Source organism: Balaenoptera physalus (genome assembly GCF_965194825.1).
Source record: "Balaenoptera physalus genome assembly, chromosome: 3".
Lineage (NCBI taxonomy): Eukaryota > Metazoa > Chordata > Mammalia > Artiodactyla > Balaenopteridae > Balaenoptera > Balaenoptera physalus.
In genome coordinates, this window is record NC_138890.1 from 45360706 (window position 1) to 45380266 (window position 19561).

Sequence of the window (19561 nt, forward strand, 5' to 3'; positions counted from 1 at the left end):
ACTTTCCTGACTGCCCGCCTCCCTGGGCATGTGTCCCAGCACCAGGTGGAAGCCCTCCGTACCTCACGTGAGCCCTGACACCCTGTGCATGGATACCCTTCTCAGCCTCCCTAAGCCACGACTCCCCATTCCAGGCCACCTTCCCACACAGACGCACCCACCCTCCATCTTGCTTAGGCTCCATACCCCCAGGCCAGGCTGCGCTGTTGTGTGGACACAGCCCTCACCCTGCTTACGTTCTGACATCTCATGATCAGTTTCCCTCATCACCCTCCCCACGTGTGAAGCAGCCTGTGTGAACCCCCTCCTCACTTGCTCAGGATGTGAAGGAAGGATGTCTCTTCACAGGGAAAAACTTCTCACCCTGCTTCCACTCTGACCTTGATATCCTGGCCACCCCATGTGCACATCCTCTTCTTACCTCTTAGGATTGGACATCTTGTTCAGAATCATCCCCCAACAAGCCCAATATAGACAGCTCTCTCATCCTCTCAGGCTCCAACACCATGTGCTAGGTACCCTTTCTGTTCAATACCCTCTACAGCCTGCTTGATTCTGACACCCTGCACTGGGCAGCCCCCCTACATTAACGCCCTCGGCTTGGCTTGTCTTTTAATTAAATGTTTTATTTCATGGCTCTTATCAAGAAGACAGACAACAAATGCTGGCAAGGATGTAGAGAAAAGGGAACGCTGGTGCACTGTTAGTGGGAATGCAGAATGGTGCAGCCGCTGTGGAAAACAGTATGGAGGGTCTTCAAAGATTGAAAACAGAACTACTATATGATCCAGCAATTCCAACTGTGGGTATATATCCAAAGGAAATGAAATAATTTCATTTCACATTAATTACAGGATTTTTCACAACAGCCAAGACACAGAAACAACCTAAGTGCCCACTGACAGATGAATGGATAAAGAAAATGTGGTAAATGCATATGTAAAATGGAATATTATTCAGCCATATAAAAAGAAGGAAATCCTGCCATTTGCAACAACTGGATGGACCTTGAGGACATTATTCTAAGTGAAGTAAGTCAGACAGAGAAGGACAAATACTGTCTATTCTCACTTAATACGTGGAATCTAAAAAGGCTGAACTCACAGAAATAGAGAGTATAATGGTGGTTTCCAGGGGCTGGGAGGTAGATGAAAATAGATGTTGGTCAAAGGAGATAAACATCCACCTATAAGATGAATAAGTTCTGGAGATCTAATGTACAGCATGGTGGCTGTAATTAACAACACTGTATTATATATTTGCAAGTTGTTAAGAGAGTAAGTCTTAAATAATTTCACCACAACAAAAACAAAATGATAATTATGTTAGTGGATAGACGTGTTAACTAACCTTACTGTGGTAACCATTTCACTATACATATGTATCAACTCATTACACTGTACACCTTAAACTTACATATGTTACATGTCAGTAATCTCTCAATAAAGCTGGAAAAAATGTTTTATTTTAAAAGTACTTGCAGATTCACACACACAGGTTTAAGAAGTAATACAGAGATCCCACATAGCCTTTACTGGATTTGCCCTAAACATAATATCTTACATAACTACAGTATCACAAAACAGGAGACTGATGTTAATATAATCCACCAATATTATTCCGATTTCCCCAATTTCACACGTGTATGTATGTGTATGTATTTAGCTACAGGCAACTTCATCACGTTATAGATTTATGTAAACCTGACCACTCAATATACAGAACAGTCCTATCACTACATGAATCCCTCATGTTGTCCTTTTATAACCACATGCACCCCTCCCCCCCACCAACCACCACCACCTCTAATCCTTGGCAACCACCAATGTGACTCCATTTCTGTAATTTTGTTATGCAAAGTATGTTCTATAAATGGTATCTTCAAGTGTGTGGCCTTGTGGGATTAGCATTTTTTCCTCAGTCTAACTTCCTGGAGATCTATCCAAGCTGATGCATTCATCAATAGTGTGTTCTTTTTTTATTGCTGAGTAGTATTCCAAAGTACAGATGCAGCACAGTTTGTTTAACCATTTACCTGCTGAAGAACATGTGGGTTATTATTAGTTTTGGGCTATTAGGAATAAAGCGCCTGTGAACGTTTGCATATAGGCTTTTTGTGTGAACACCCTACTTGGCTTCTGACACCCTGCAGTGGCCCGCACTCCTACACAAGAACCCTCAGAGTAGGTTTGAGTACCAACACCCACTCTGAGCCACCATGCTCTCCACAGCCCACCTCTCCCAACCCCAAGTACTGATATCTTCTTTGCTATACCCTACTTACTGGATTTTAGGACAGAACAGTATAAAAAGGAAATACGAAGTGGCTTAAGTGATTATAAACATCATGAAAAGGCTACTTCAGAGAACATAATTCTAGTACCTAGTAGTATAGTGGCTGCACCAACTAGGCATTCAATGAATGTCTGTGAATGAGGGAAGGCACATTTGAGAATCTGCATCCTCAATAGACAAAGCAAGTATGTCTTAATTTAGTAACTGATGGATGTTAAGTCCTCAGATTAGGAATAAGAACAAACGATGCCATAAAAGAGAGAGGAATGGGAGAAAATGTTAGGAAAGTTTTTAAAGAAGAAAAAATTGGATGGGCAGCAGCGTGGAACTAACCCATGATTCTATCCTAGCTGATTCCTCCACTCTGCATGCATAATTGTATGCATGCACGTTCCCTGTAAGCCCACAATGAGCTATTCCACACCTGCATGCTAACATGATAAGGACAGAAATTTGTGATCTACCTTACCTTTTCAACAAAGCTTCTTTAATTCTGGAATTAAGTTGAGCCACTGAAAATCAACTTGCTGAATGATTAATTTTCCAAGCTATCCATTAGCTAAATAATTAAGGATCCCTTCCCCCCCAGCAAAAAACAAGTTTTGATTTCATTATGAATTCTCAATGGCCAGTTAGCTGTGGCCTTATCAGGGTCACTGACCTGAGTTTCCATTCTCACGTGTTTCAAATTTCTGACTTTCAGCCAATCTCAATTTCTCAATGGTTTACAAGCAATTGGTTAAGTTTTCCCTTAAGTACAGTCAACTGCCTTCTATATATTTGTCCGCTTATGGCCTGCCTCTCACAGTGAAACAGCTTTTGTGAAGTGTTGCAAACCCATTTCAAGGTGATTTTCCTGATGGCTTTTAAAGAATATGTCATTTACTAAATTAATCTAGAGCCAACAACTCTCATCTAATAGCAAATTATTTGTTCTCCGACTTTTCAAATGCTGATATCTACCAGTGCTTCTCAATATGTTGGCATGAAGAATCAGCGATTTGTTGGTATTTATTTGCTTTTTGTTTTTTTAGTAAACCTGCCACTGATAAACACTTTTGTAAGATACACTAAATATGAATTATAAGGAAAGGAAATTTTTTTAAAAAGATAAAACAAAGAGCTAGAAAATATAAGCCTCAATTTTAAAAATTAAATTAAAAAAGCAAAAAAGCACTCTATCAAATTGGTCTGGAAGTTTCTAAGTACTTATCCTCAATGTTGGTTTTTATCTCATCAGGGACGATTAACAGTGCACTATGGCGCCAGGCTACAGCCCACACTTGGAGTGGCACTGGTTATGCTGAGCCACCTCACACCTAATTACAGCTTGCTTTCTTCTCCTCCTCTTAAGACTTCATGCATTTGCTTAACTCCCTGGGGACCTTCCATGCTCTTTGAGGTCAAAGACAATGTTTTCTATTTTGTTAGCATCTCCCAAAGCATTCAGCCTGATAGACTTTAATAAATTCTTATTGATCAACAAAAAACCTCTTATTCTATTCCTTGATTCTCTCCTCGGCTTTTCTTCTCTACTGCATTCTATGTTTCAATATAACACATTTTAAATCCTTTTTGCAAGTTGCAGACTGGTGGCCTACAGGCTACATATGGACAATAAATGAACTCTGTCCCACAAAATTTATTGTAAGTTGTCCTTTAACTTACTTAAAGTTAAGGGCCCACATTCATGTGTGGTGGCGGCAGCATGGGGTGTTTGTGGATGGGGTGAGCCTCTCCACTCCCCACAGGCCTCACTTGGTTAATCTACTTATTTAAGTTACCTGCTTGGAAACTTTAGCCTTTTGAAATCACAACCGCTAATGGAGATTAATAAAGTCGAGGTCAGTGGACTCCACAAACAAAAATAAAGCACAAAAAAGAGCTCCAACAAACTATTACAGGAGCTTATGTTTCCATAAAAGTTTATAGGTCCAAAACATTTAGTTATCCCATTGAAATCTCACAAAACCACATGAGAGGGCCTGGATAGAAAGGTCTCATTTACCGGCAAGAAAATTGAAGTTCAGAAAATAAGTAATTTTTTCAAACTCCACAGCAAGTAGGTAAAAAGACCTGGCCTCAGAGCCAACGTCCCTATGCAGCAGCGTAGGGTCTATACTCTATAGCATGTACTGCACACCCACAAACTAGACATAATGGTTTCATTTCCTAAGCATTTTCTATACATACTACAATGAAAAACAAGATTTTTTCCTCTAACGTACAAAATCTATCTTCATATTTATCTGTTTAAACTTCACAGTGGATCTGTGATAAGAGCAATATTTTTTAGCTTGAAACTAAAAAAGAGTACTACTTTGTACTCTATTCTTCCTCATTGAACCAACCAAGCCTGATCCTTTATTTCCAGATCAAAGATGCTCTACTGGGCCCCAAACCAAAGTGGAATGGTTCCAGGAACAGATCAGGTCATCAAAGGAGGCCTCACATTTTCATTTTTTTGTTGAAAAATGTTCCAGGTTACTGTTTGGAATGTCTTTGGTCCAACAACAGAAACATCAGTTTCCACTCAGGCCAAACCCCAGTATCTCACTCAGAAGCTCCAGGAGAACACTGATTAGGAATTCTTCCATAAGACTAATATCATAGTGAAAGAAGCAAGGCCAAACTTCCAGAACTGACTGTAGGACACCAACATTCTGGGACCATGACACATTGACAATCAATGTCACAACTGGGTACCAGCTTAAGTAAGGGCTCTTGGCTTTCAGTGATCCTGGGGGTTGTTTTAGACAGTGGAGAAGCCTGGCTCCACACATTTTACCATGAAGTGTGTTTTCAACAGAGTAGCCACCAGCCACATATGGCTATTTAAATGTAGATTGATTAAAATTCAGTAAGATTAAAAATTCAGTTTCTAGACACATTGTAAACACTCAACGGCCATAAGGGCCAAAAGAACATCACATCTATCTTGTGCCTGATCCCCAGGAAGAGGGCTTGAGCCACAGGGACCAGCCTTCTGCATCCTTAGGGGTAGTGAGTTGCAATTCCAAGAGACTAAGGCAGTGGTCCAGAGACTGGGGCAGCTGTGAGCCATGAGCTGCTGACAGGTGGGAGACGGATGTCCCATCCAGTGAAGAGGATCTAGGCTCTAATACCACCTAGAGCAAAAGGCTGGGAGTTGTAATACTTCACCGAATAAAGTCCAACAAAAGCACAAAGTCACAAATACAAAATTGAACAGGTAAAATCATTCATTTTACTCTTTATTAGCCTTTCCTTCTTCCCTTGGGAGCTTAACTTCCCATCTGATTACAATCTCCTTGAGGGTAGGCGCTATGACTCTTCTTGTACATTGTATCTCTAGTATCTGTCATGTCTTATATGGAATGACTGTTGCCTTTAACAATTATCTTTAGCTTTTTTTTTTTTTTTTTGATGTGGACCATTTTTAAAGTTTTTATTGAATTTGTTACAATACTGCTTCTGTTTTTATGTTTTGGTTTTCTGGCTGTGAGGCATGTGGGATCTTAGCTCCCCGACCAGGGATTGAACCTGTGCACCCTGCATTGGAAGGTGAAGTCTTAACCTCTGGACCTCCAGGGAAGTCCCTTAACAATTATCTTTAAAAGCATTATAATTAGGGTGAACACAGATCCTGTTTTGCCACGTCTATTTCAGTTTATACCAGCTGCTCTAGTGTATTTATTTATGAATAGAATCCTCTTTTTCTCTCAAAAGTGCCCCAGGTTGTTTTATAAATTATATGGTCACTCCAGCTTAAAGGACATCTTAGCCAAGGTGCCAGGAGAACAGTAAGAACGGAGTGAGTGACTACAGTAGGAACTTCAGTTAACTCTTTCAGTGCAGCTGCATGTCTGGCATTTGATCTAAGAGTATAGGTGATCCCTTGAGAGACAAAACATTCAAATTTAACTTAGAATTTTTTCTGTTTAAAATTCTGGCTCAGATGTGCATTACCCTACTGGTTATAACCTGGTTTCTTTGGTGTCAGGAGGGGAGGGGGCATTAAAAATAAATGTATATAAAATTAGCAACATATACTGGTAACTAAGTTGTAGGTATAAAATGATCAGTTGATATTCTAAACTTCGGATGGCAGCAAAGTTAACTCATGCAGACTGAGAATTCACTAGAGCTGAAATTAATGTCCTTTGGCTAAACCCAAAGGGATAATACGACAAACTAAATGAGGTTTGTCTTGAGTGTATAATAAGGCACACACTGTGATCTTGTCTCACTCCTAAGTACAGTATATTTTGAGGAAAAAAACATTTTGATCAACCCATTTGTTAATATCTGTGTGTGTTGGGGGAGAGAACTTACTTCTAAAGACAGTATCAATCAGACTTTTCTCATTTAATCGTTTTCTAAAATAATTTTTCTATAAAGGTTGTTGGGTACATTATAATATCAACAAGTATATACATTTTTTATAAGACAGAAAAATCTCACAATATATCTCTGTCCTATCTACTAAACTATGTTTGTTTACTTCAAGAATTATTTGATGAGGAGGTGAGGTAGAATACACTGTTTTCATGACAAATCTCTCTCCTTCTCTCTAGATTTCCCAATTGCCATAATAAGAGAGACAGGATAGACCTTTGAATTCTCAGATTTATAAAGCATACTGGAAAATAAATTCCTCAAACAAAATAAAACAGTCTCCAATTATAACTTTGTTATTTGAAGTACATCCAGCTTTCCAATGAACTTTTACATAATAGATTCAGATTAATCAAAATCCTTAAGACTCTGAATAATTTAATTACAGTGGTTTCAATTGGAGGACAGACCGTGTTGTATTTTAACCTAAATTATCAGTAATGGAGAGAAGAAGAAAAGAGCTGCCTCTTTCATTAAGAAATGAAGTTAATTCATAATCAGTAGAACAACTCTATTTCTGACAAAGCTCTGAGCTACATTTTTGTTCACCAAACACATGTTTACACTCGGCTGTTAGAAACCTATCAAGGTTGGCATAATTCTCTAGTTCCATTTTCTTCCTGCCCTATAGGCAAGTAGCTTGTGGAGGTGAGGAGTCAAACCAAAGGGACGAAATACATTTTTAAGACATGAGTAACTATGTTCCCTTGCTTACTCATTTCCTTTTTTTTTTGGCACTGATACAAATTATCAAAGAGTCACATGCTGCAATATGATTGATTTTTGCCTCAGAACAAAGCTGTACACCAAATGGAATCATGAAGTCCAGGTCAACCAGGCCACATGCACAATTACCCAGTCTGATTTGCAATAATGGGCTTATGTTATTTATCCAAACTGCATGCTTTATTCACTGCTGTTGAGAATTCCTCCTCTCCTTTGAAGTAGTTTTCTCTTCTCTATGTAAATCTCACCAGACAGGTTTGGGATGGGGAAAGACCATACATTATCAGGTTACAGATTTTGATTTATAATCAAGTCTCACTGGTGTTACAGGAAACACTCTTCAACTCTGTAAATATCCTCTATCAGAGAGGAATTATACTCTGGTAGAATATACCCATTTACTGTTCTATCAAGACCCTTTTGGTTGCAAGTGACACAAAGCCCATGTACAGGTGTTGACCCAAGGTATCATATGATGATAACACTATGTGATTCTTCCATCTCTTGGATTTGTTCTTCTCCAAGCGGCATTATGCTCAGATTCTAAGTGGTACCATTTGGATTCCAGAAGCACCATAATAACATTTGCCCAGGTCTAAATCCAACAAAAATGTATCAGTGCTTACAGGTTTTCTGGACTCTTACTATTGACTCCAGATCTATGAGCCAATCATTGAAGCAGTAGAACTAAACACTGTGATTGTGACTGACAGACGTGAGTGTCATGCTCATATGAACCTCATGGACCACAAGCAGAGAGGGGGTCCTTGCAAAGCAAAATTAGGCATTGGTACAAAAACTGAGAACTGACACTGGAGACATTTTATAAACGTACCACACTGCAGATTTGAGAAAGCTTCCTCTTCTCTAAATCGCCAGGCCCGCCTCAGAGACGTCTTCCTTGATAATACCAAATATCAGAAACTGTTTAAAAATCCCCTGTTAATTAAGACACTGTTATCTTCTGGATTAAATAAAGATGCTCATTGGTAGGGACACATTAACTCTGATTGCTTTCTTGAATCCATTTATTAGGTCACTGAGATCCTTCAAGAGAAATCGAGGATGTGAGAATAGAGGGAAAAGACTCTTAAATAACTTTTCCTACACCACAAAATCCTGCCCTCTCCTTCACATAGCAATCTTGAATCACAGAACTTCTCGTTTGGAAGACACTTGAAAGCACTCTTTTTCAACTTGGGACTCCTCAACAAGATTTCTATCAAATGGACTCCCAACTTTGGACACTTCCAGGACTAAGAATTATTTATCTAGTACTAAGGTTGCCAGATAAAATAGGCTGCCCAGTTAAATTGGAATTTAAAATAAATAATGAAAAATATTTTAGTATAAATATATTCCAAATATTGCATGGGACATATTTATGCAAAAAAAAATATTTGTTGTGTATTTGAAATCCCAATGTAATTGGGTGGCCTGTATTTTATTTGCTAAATCTGGCTACCCTATCTACTACCCTGAACGATGGTTTCTTCCTTGAGCTATTCTGATAGTTGAAAAGTTCTTCGTCATCACAAGCCTCACACTTCCAGAGAGCACTTACAGCTACCAAACTGAATTCCTAACGGCATCCCTACGGAGAAGATGGGGAGGGGTTCTACTGGCTTCAGTCCGCGCTTCTGCTTTACTCTAGGGTATTAATTTAAGCTTCAGGGTTAGAATCTACATTTTAAAATGATTACCAAATATTAGGTTAAGAGAATGGACAGACAAGCCACAGTCTAGGAGAAAATATGTGCAAAACACCTGTTTTATAAAAGACTGGAATTCAACATAAAAAGAGAACTCTTAAAACTCGACAATAAGAACACCGACAAACCGATTATTACTATTATAATACTGCATTGCATATTTGAAAGTTGCTAAGAGAGTGTCTCTTTAAAGTTCTCATCACAAGAAAAAAAACCTGCAACTATATATGATGACAGATATCAACTAGATTTATTATGGTGATCATTTTGCAGTAGATACAAATATCAAATCATTACATTGTATACCTGAAACTAATATAATGTTATATGCCAATTATAAAAAACAGAAAAGAAAATAGACAAGCCAGTTAAAAACTGGGCAAAAGATGTGAACAGACTTCTCATCAAAGAAGACGTGCAGATAGCAAATAATCATATGAAAAGATGCTCAACCTCATATGTCATTAAGTTAGTACAGACTGAAGTAACAATGAGATATCGTTGCACATCTATCAGAAAGGCTAAAATCCAAAATACAGACACCACCAAACACTCACAAGGATGTAGAACAAAAGGAACTCTCATTCATTGCTGGTGGGAGTGCAAAATGGCAGAGTCACTTTGGAAGACAGTTTCACAATTTCTTAAAACATTTTTGGAGGCAACAAACTTGTCTTTTGAAAACTTGAGCATTTACTTCTAAACTCCTGTGAAACAGGGCGACGGTATTCTCATCTGACTGTATCAAACCATGACCACGTGTTCCCTTTTGACTGCATAGACACATGCTGACACTCTAAGATTGCAACACGCATTCCCCTCAGTGTCTTGCATCTATCAATGCTCTAACTAGCTTTAAGTGAATGCTCAGAGGTACCCTTAAACACCCTCTCAACCTATTATTTCTCTTCACTAATAGTAAACGCCCTAGCTTTTTAATGCTTGCCTCTTGAAAACACCCTTGATCACTAACAGTTTTAGCGGAAGTAACTGGAAATACATATGCAGAATAACTGACAGGTAAGCTGTGGTTAGAACCTTCCTATTATGATGTTTAATTACTGAAAGTTATAGGAGCTTTCAAACATAACATTTATTACTCCATGTTATTATACTTTATTGCAAACACATTGTACAAATAATTGTCTTTGGATAAAATATGAAGCAAATCTTGGCATTTTACATAGGCAATGGATGTAGCCTATATTCATTTGTCTTACATAGTATTTTTCAATTTGGATACAAATTTTATCCTGGTTCTATTAGGATAGGCAAAACAAATTGTAATGTAGCAATCTTTCTCTGATTTCCTATTGTCAAGAAAATATACATATTATCCTCCAAGGAGGGATATTATCCTCCAAGGAGGGAAACTATGCATCAAAAAATCCTTTTAGCCAATCCCATACCAGCTCTCCATCTCCAGCTACTATACATCAGAGACGAGTTAAAAGGCATTTGGTTTTTGTGTATATAAAGAGAACTCCTATATATTTGTCTCCATTCTTTTCTGATGGGATAAATGGTCCTTTTAATGGAAGGGAAAACACTGGGGAGCTAGGGGAATATACAGGAAGAACTCCAGACAATATTACTTATATATATATATACATGAAGCGAACTGTGAATAACGGCAATGCAAAGTCCCAGAACTGCCTAAAATAAAACGCGATATGTTTATTACAGGAGATACTAATAGGCATGCTAATATAGTCAGAAGGGGCTACAATTCCATTAAGATTTCACAGTCTGCCAAATCATTCCAAGTTTGGAATGAGTAGAGCCCTAATGATACATATTGCATATGTCAGAACACAGCTTACATAAGTAAGTTAAAGAAACACTGTTTGTTGCCATTAGTTTCTCAGGGAAGCAGAGTTAATAGCATTAAATCATCAGACGGAATGTGAAAGGCTCACCAATATAAGATGGATCATTCAACTGTTTGTGGCCCCAAGAGAGGCAGGACAAGAGTCCATGGGTAAGTACATAGAGAGATGGATTTTGGCCTCAATATTAGGCAGCTGTCCAATGGTTGGAACCGAGGTTTAAATAGCTATTAGAAGCAAATATTGGAAGTGTCCAAGCAGAGATATTTAAGCAGGGATGCTAAAGGGTTTCACTCACTGGATAGGTCGGTCGTTTATCTAAGAGAGTTCTAACCCGTGTCATTATTGATTTAAAAAAAAAAAGCATAAACACTTAAGCTAATTGTAGCAAAGCACGAGGGTGTTAAATGGAGGCTTATGGAAGTTTTAAAGGAAATTTCTGGGTATATTCAACTACTTTAGTTGTAGACAGTATTGGGTCTACTCTTTTTTTTTCTAATTATTTATTTATTTATTTATGGCTGTGTTGGGTCTTCGTTTCTGTGCGAGGGCTTTCTCTAGTTGCGGCAAGCGGGGGCCACTCTTCATCGCAGTGCGCGTGCCTCTCACTATCGCGGCCTCTCTTGTTGCGGAGCACAGGCTCCAGACGCGCAGGCTCAGCAGTTGTGGCTCACGGGTCTAGCTGCTCCGCGGCATGTGGGATCTTCCCAGACCAGGGCTCGAACCCGTGTCCCCTGCATTAGCAGGCAGATTCTCAACCACTGCGCCACCAGGGAAGCCCTGGGTCTACTCTTGGTTTTCATTTTCCTTGACAGAATCTCTTGATTTTCTCAGCCTGTCCGTATTAGTCAAGATTAGGAAACTTATTTTTTTCTGTCGCCCAATCTAATGCTCTAATGTCTACTGATATTGCCTCTGAGGAACATTCCTAATGCTACTGACAGCGTCTCTGAAGCTATACCTTAAGCTGTCTTAGTTAATCAATCTATGTCAAGAAAAGATTGGGCTATCTCAAAGACCCAAGGGCAGGAAGTCCAGGGTATGCATGTGATCCATGAGAACTGGAAATGGGAAGAGGAAAAGTGTCAAGTTCTAAAGCAATCTTCCCATCCTCCTGATTGGCAGGTCTATAAGGTACATGAGTCCTGCTCCCACCAAACAAAAGTAATCCTATAGTTGGGGTTTTCAGGATACCAACTCCATATTAATCTATAGGTCTAGTACCCTATACTATGGTTCTACTTTCTAATTCTTAGTCCACATTATCAAGATAATCTGAGCAACTTATCTTGAGTCAATAAATCCTCTGGTTCAATCAACTTTTCCAGGATTACCTTGTGTTCAACTCTATTAATAAGTTCCTAGGACCCACCTTTCAACAAGGCATGTAAGGGCATTTCCATGCAAAGGACCTAACCTCCAATAATTATTGCTAGTTCTAACAAACAGCAACCACCTACCACACTGTTCTCCTTGTGTATCAGGATAGCATCTTATACTCATCTTGGCCCCCCAAGGTACATCATCCTTCCTTTCCTTAATTTTTCCTATGTCATCCCTTTTTAAATAGTTTTAATTTTAATTTTGTTTTTTATATTGTAGTTGATATACAATATTATGTTACTTTCTGGTATACAGCAAAATGATCCCGCTTATACCTATTATATATATATTCTTTTTCATATTCTCTTCCATTATAGGTTATTACAAGATACTGAATATAGTTCCCTGTGCTATACAGTAGAACCTTGTTTATCTATTCTATATATAGTAGTTTGTATCTGCTAATCTCAAACTCCTAATTTATCCCTTCCCCCCCTTTCCCCTTTGGTAACCATAAGTTTGTTTTCTATGTCTGTAAGTCTGTTTCTGTTTTGTAAATAAGTTCATTTGTATCATATTTTCAATTCCATATATAATGATACCATATGATATTTGTCTTTCTCTGTCTGATTTACTTCACTCAATAACAAGAAAACAAACAACCCAATCAAAAAATGGGCAGAAGACCTAAAGAGACATTTCCCCATAGAGAACATACAGATGGCCTATATACACATGAAAAGATGTTCAACATCGCTAATTATCAGAGAAATGCAAATCAAAACTACAATGAGATACCACCTCATATCAGACAGAATGGCCATCATTAAAAATCTACAAATAACAAACGCTGGAGAGGGTGTGGAGAAAAGGGAACCCTCCTACACTGTTGGTAGGAATATAAATTAGCGCAGCCATTATGGAAAAACGTATTTTAAAGAACTAAAAATAGAGTTGCCATATGTCCCAGCAATCCCTCTCCTGGTCATATATCCAGAGAAAAATCTAATCCAAGAAGATGCATGAACCCCAATGTTCACAGCAGCACTATTTACAATAGCCAAGATATAGAAGCAACCTAAATGCCATCAACAGATAAATGGATAAAGAAGATGTGGTACACACACACACACACACACACACACACACACACACACAATGTAATACTACTCAGCCATACAGTAAGTCCCTTACAAACAAAAGAGTTCCGTTCCGAGAGCACATTCGTAAGTTCAATTTGTTCGTTAGTCCAACAAAATTAGCCTAGGTACACAGCTAATACAATTGGCTATATAGTACTGTACTGTAATAGGCTTGTAATACTTTTCACACAAATAATACATAAAAAACAAACAAAAAATAAAGCAAAGATTTTTTTTTTAAAAAGAGCTAGAAGTGCTTTTTTTTTTTTTAAACTTTGGGTTTATTTATTTTATTTATTTATTTATGGCTTGTGTTGGGTCTTCGTTTCTGTGCGAGGGCTTTCTCTAGTTGTGGCAAGTGGGGGCCACTCTTCATCGCGGTGTGCGGGCCTCTCATTGTCGCGGCCTCTCTCGTTGCGGAGCACAGGCTCCAGACGCGCAGGCTCAGTAATTGTGACTCACGGGCCTAGTTGCTCCGCGGCATGTGGGATCTTCCCAGACCAGGGCTCGAACCCGTGTCCCCTGCATTGGCAGGCAGACTCTCAACCACTGCACCACCAGGGAAGCCCAAAGCAAACATTTTTAATCTTACAGTACAGTACCTTGAAAAGTACAGTAGTACAGTACAACAGCTGGCATACTGGGGCTGACATTGAGTGAACAGACAAAAAGAGCTACTGACTGGAGGAGGGAGATGAGGTGGGAGATGGTAGAGATGAAGGATCGTCAGCAACAGGAGATGGAGGGCAAGCTGCAGTTTCACTCGTGCCTGATGTTGACGGCACAGGTTCTGGTTCCTTGCTGGATTCAATTCTATCTACCCTCTTGAAAAAATGATTCAGTGATGTCTGGGTAGTAGCTCTTTTTTTCTCGTCATAGATGACACAGTAGCACTGGATTGCATTCTGAACGGCTGCTACAACCTTTGTGTACTGTTCTACGTTCAGGTCCTGTGCCTCAAAAACAAACAGTGCCTCCTCAAATAAAGAAAATCCCCTTGCCATTTCCTGCGTCATGAATCTCTTCAGTTCTTCAGTTACTTCTTCTTCCTCTTGTCTCTCTTCGTCCTTTCTCTGGGCCTCCAGTTCCGTCAGGTCTTCAATAGTAAGTTCCTCATGTTGCACAGCAAGTTCCATCGTTATCGCTTGGGGCTTCTCAGCAGTACCAGCTACACCACCGCTGCTTTTATTCTTGCTTCCGGACATCCTGGGCTTGAAATAAAGATACTGTACTACTGTACTCTATCCAGTACTGTACAGTAAAGTCCACAAAAGCACAACCACTTGTAGAGGCTGCACGCATGTGACGATGTACGCCAAACACGTGAACTAACTTATGTGATTGGACATGCGAACACAGGTTTGCATCTCTGAAAGTTCGCAACTTGAAGGCTCGTATGTGGGGGACTTACTGTAATGCCATTTACAGCAACATAGATGGACCTAGTGACTATGCCATCCCTTTTGAAACAGCCCTTCCTCTGGTGTCTATTTGTTTCCTCGTTTATCCTCAATCATTCCTCTCAAAAGTTCAAATTCAGCTTACTTTCTGGTTTTCTCAACCCATTTCAGTGAGGAAAATTTTACAGAGCTGATTATTTTTGTGTGATGGATACTGAGGAGCTGATACTTATACCTTAGGGAATGTTTGTATATCCAAATATCCTGTATGATCATTAGGAACACTGTTGGTACAGGTGATTGTCAGTAACTGTCCTGGGCTTACAGAACTCATTTATTGGATCACTAAGCATTTACAAAGTACATACTACGTGTTCAGCGCTGTGCAAGGCACTGGAGATAAAACAAGGGATTGTTGCTGCTTATTTCCTGATTCCATCACTTGCACACAAAATGATTTCAAATAAATGTCCTCTGTGCCCAACAGCTTTTCATTTCTTTCACTTATAAAAGTAGAAATCATGCAACTGTGTAAATCATCATGCGGTATAAATACTGTTGTTCTTCTGCAAAACGGATGTAAACCCTTGAGTCAAAAGATAATGGAGTCTCTCCTAGATTTCCAGTTTTCTTTTATCATCTGTGCTTTTCTCTCTATTTTTGAATCTAAATTAAAAATCTCTTCTGTCAGTTCCAATAGCTACTTCAGTAAATACTGATTCTCAATCCCTTTATTTAGTAGAGATTTTAAAGATACTGTTGAAAGAGTCAAAAATCAAACTGGAATTTTGCAACTACAGGCAAACATGGCATTCATTCTCTTAACAAATTGTTTATATCTGAGCCAGCAGAAGCAGCAAGCACTTAGGATGCTGAGTAAGTGGTCCTGAAGACAAAATTGAGGGTGGCAAAAAATATTCTTCCACTTCAGTTTCTCAAATGGCTGTGTGCATTCTTTAATATCATATTGGGATAAGTGATTATAATTCTAATAATAATAAAAATAATAATCAGTCTTTTAAATTTGTGCTCATAAGAGGTTTTCTGTAATTAGCTTCATGTATTTGGCAAACACCGCATTAATCTTCACAGTGTGCCAACAGAAATGAATATTTCAAGGTAGCTTGATATCTAGATTTCTTTTCTTCAAGGGATATTTTCAGTCAAGAATCAGGTCTTGGGCTTCCCTGGTGGCGCAGTGGTTGAGAGTCTGCCTGCCAATGCAGGGGACACGGGTTCGAGCCCTGGTCTGGGAAGATCCCACATGCCGCGGAGCAACTGGGCCTGTGAGCCACAACTACTGAGCCTGCGCGTCTGGAGCCTGTGCTCCGCAACAAGAGAGGCCGCAATAGTGAGAGGCCCGCGCACCGCGATGAAGAGTGGCCCCCACTCGCCACAACTGGAGAAAGCCCTCACACAGAAACGAAGACCCAACACCACCAAAAATAAAAATAAAAAATAAATAATAAATAAAAAATTAAAAAAAAAAAAAAGAATCAGGTCTTGTATTGGACACTAAAGTTTAACTAACACTGAACTCTGAAACACCAAGGGAAAAAGGAAAATCTTCAAACTAAGGACCCCTTTGACACCTGGGGTGTGCTGTATTAGTTTCTAGTGGCTTTAAAAGACTTGCATTGGAGGTTCACAACAAGGTGGTCTATAAGGAAGATATCTTCCTTCCTGTTTCAGAGATGATGAAACAGGTGCAAAGAGGTTAAGTGACTTGCCCACAGTAAAATCAAAGAGCCTAACATAAAATATACCTTTATCCTTATTTTCCTTATTTTCTGGTTTGAATTATAATTCATTAAGAGATATCAAAGCCACACTGAATTTCTACAAAGAGCTGAAGTCATGGGATTTTGTTTTGTTTTATCTCCATAAGGAACCTTTTCCCATGGCTCTTTCTTTAGTTCATTTGAGATGAACTAGTTACATTAAGACCTACTGATTCTTATAAAATGGCCAGTTTACAAAATGAAAATATGCCAACTGGGGCTAAAACACAATCTGGACATCAGTCTCTTTGTAGTGTGGTTGTTCTTAATAATGATGATGAGAATGGTTGGTTGGGTCACTAAAAACCTATCTGTGCATTTGCTTGTTTGTATGCTTCTTTTTTGGCTTCCCCCTTTTGTCAGGGCCACTCCCTTTCATGCTTTGTCTACTTCAAATGCTAATTGAGGAATAATGGTCTTGCCTCCAGGGTAGGTCTGATCTCAAAGTTAATTATGAAGTAGGCTGCCAAATTCTTAAGAGAATGGATCTGGGTCTGAAAGGTGAAGATTAAATCCTGGCTCTACCACTTACTGGCTATATAACCTTGGGCAAGAGTCTCGACCTTTCTAAACCTCAATGTTGCCATCTATACATAGGGGGTGAAAACTGTACATAGACAGACTAAAAAGAATGATGCATATAAAACACTTAGCACAATGCGTGTTATACAGTAAGCCAGCAATGGAAAAATGAAAACTGCTGTTATGTTTACACAAATCCATAACTTCTCTATGTTGACATTTGTTATAAAAAGTCAAGCAGGGCCGCTGCCCCAGCCAGCGTCCTGAGCCAAGCTGCAGCGTCCTTCGCCCTCCGTTTGGCTGTGGCTTTTAATCTGGCGGTTCCTCTGCTGGGGGCGGGGGTGCTGAGTTTCCCGCTGAGAGGCAAAGTGGTCCCCCTTTACCTCCCAAATGCCACAAGGAGACAGGCATCTGGGCACTAGGTACGCCCATCATCGCCCTACACGTGCCGGTGCAAGGCCCTCGCAAGGCCGAGGAGGCGGAGTGCTTTCCCCAAGAGCCCAGTGAGTAGGATGCAGTGGCTGTCTCCTCTCCCTCCACAGATGAATTGAGACAAGGAAATTATATGCCATGCTTGATATAAATACAACTGGATATAAACTTCAGGAGGGCAAAGTACATCATGTCTCTCATTGACTCCTATCTCTTGAGCATCTAATACTGTGCCAGGCATATGCCGTGCGGCTGGCAGGATCTTTGTGCTCCAGCCGGGTGTCAGGCCTGTGCCTCTGAGGTGGGAGAGCCGAGTTCAGGACACTGGTCCAACAAAGACCTCCCAGCTCCACATAATATCAAATGGTGAAAGCTCTCCCAGAGATCTCCATCTCAATGCTAAGACCCAGCTCCACTCAACAACCAGCAAGCTACACTGCTGGACACCCTATGCCAAACAACTAGCAAGACAGGAACACAACCCCACCCATTAGCAGAGAGGCTGCCTAAAATCATAATAAGGTCACAGATACCCCTACCCGGTAGCACACGGTCCTACCCACCAGAAAGACAAGATCCAGCCTCATCCACCAGAACACAGGTATTAGTCCCCTCCACGAGGAAGCCTACACAACCAACTGAACCAACCTTAGCCACTGGGAGAAGACACCAAAAACAACAGGAACTACAAACATGCAGCCTGCGCAAAGGAGAGCCCAAACACAGTAAGTTAAGCAAAATGAGAAGACAGGGAAACACACAGCAGATGAAGGAGCAAGGTAAAAACCCACCAGACCTGACAAATGGAGAGGAAATAGGCAGTCTACCTGAAAAAGAATTCAGAATAATGAGAGTAAAGATGATCCAAAATCTTGGAAATAGAATGGAGAAAACACAAGAAACGTTTAACAAGGACCTAGAGGAACTAAAAAGCAAATAAACAATGATGAACAAGACAATAAATGAATTTAAAAATTCTCTAGAAGGAATCAACAGCAGAAAAAGTGAGGAAGAAGAACGGATAAGTGACCTGGAAGATAAAATAGTGGAAATAACTAGCACAGACAAGAATAAAGAAAAAAGGATGAAAAGAATTGAGGACAGTCTCAGAGACCTCTGGGACAACATTAAATGCACCAACATTTGAATTATAGGGGTCCCAGAAGAAAAAGAGAAAAAGAATGGGACTCAGAAGATATTTGAAGAGATGATAGTTGAAAACTTCCCTAATATGGGAAAGGAAAGTCAATCAAGTCCAGGAAGCACAGAGAGTCCCACACAGGATATATCCAAGGAGAAACATGCCAAGACACATATTAATCAAACTATCAAAAATTAAATACAAAGATAAAACATTAAAAGCAGCAAAGGAAAAACAACAAAAAACATACAAGGGCACCCCCATAAGGTTAACGGCGATTTTTCAGCAGAAACTCTGCAAGCCAGAAGGGAGTGGCAGGAGATGTGTAAAGTGATGAAAGGGAATAACCTACAACCAAGATTATGCTACCCAGCAAGGATCTCATTCATATTTGACAGAGAAATTAAAACCTTTACAGACAAGCAGAAGCTAAGAGAATTCCGCACCACCAAACCAGCTCTACAATAAATGCTAGAGGAACTTCTCTAGGCAGGAAACACAAGAGAAGGAAAAGACTTACAATAACAAACCCAAAACAATTAAGAAAATGGTAATAGGAACATACATATCAATAACTACCTTAAATGTAAATGGATTAAATGCTCCAACCAAAAGATACAGACTGGCTGAATGGATACAAAAACAAGACCTGTATATATGCTGTCTACAAGATACCCACTTAGGACCTAGGGACACATACAGACTGAAAGTGAGGGGATGGAAAAAGATATTCCATGCAAATGGAAATCAAAAGAAAGCTGGAGTAGCAATATTCATATCAGATAAGATAGGCTGTAAAATAAAGAATGTTACAAGAGACAAGGAAGGACAAAATATAATGATCAAGGGATCAATCCAAGAAGAACATTTAACAATTGTAA

General features: G+C 39.5%; 2 long non-coding RNA genes across 2 annotated transcripts in view; both read left to right on the plus strand.

Annotated features, from left to right (window-relative positions):
* The window catches only part of LOC309656965, a 423741-nt gene that overhangs the window by 161012 nt on the left and 243168 nt on the right, over positions 1 to 19561 (plus strand). The gene's annotated exons all lie outside the window — the stretch shown is intronic.
* Positions 13751 to 18075, plus strand: LOC309656975. Its single transcript, XR_014261645.1, has 2 exons — positions 13751 to 15978; positions 16305 to 18075. It is a non-coding gene; the product is annotated as an uncharacterized lncRNA (long non-coding RNA).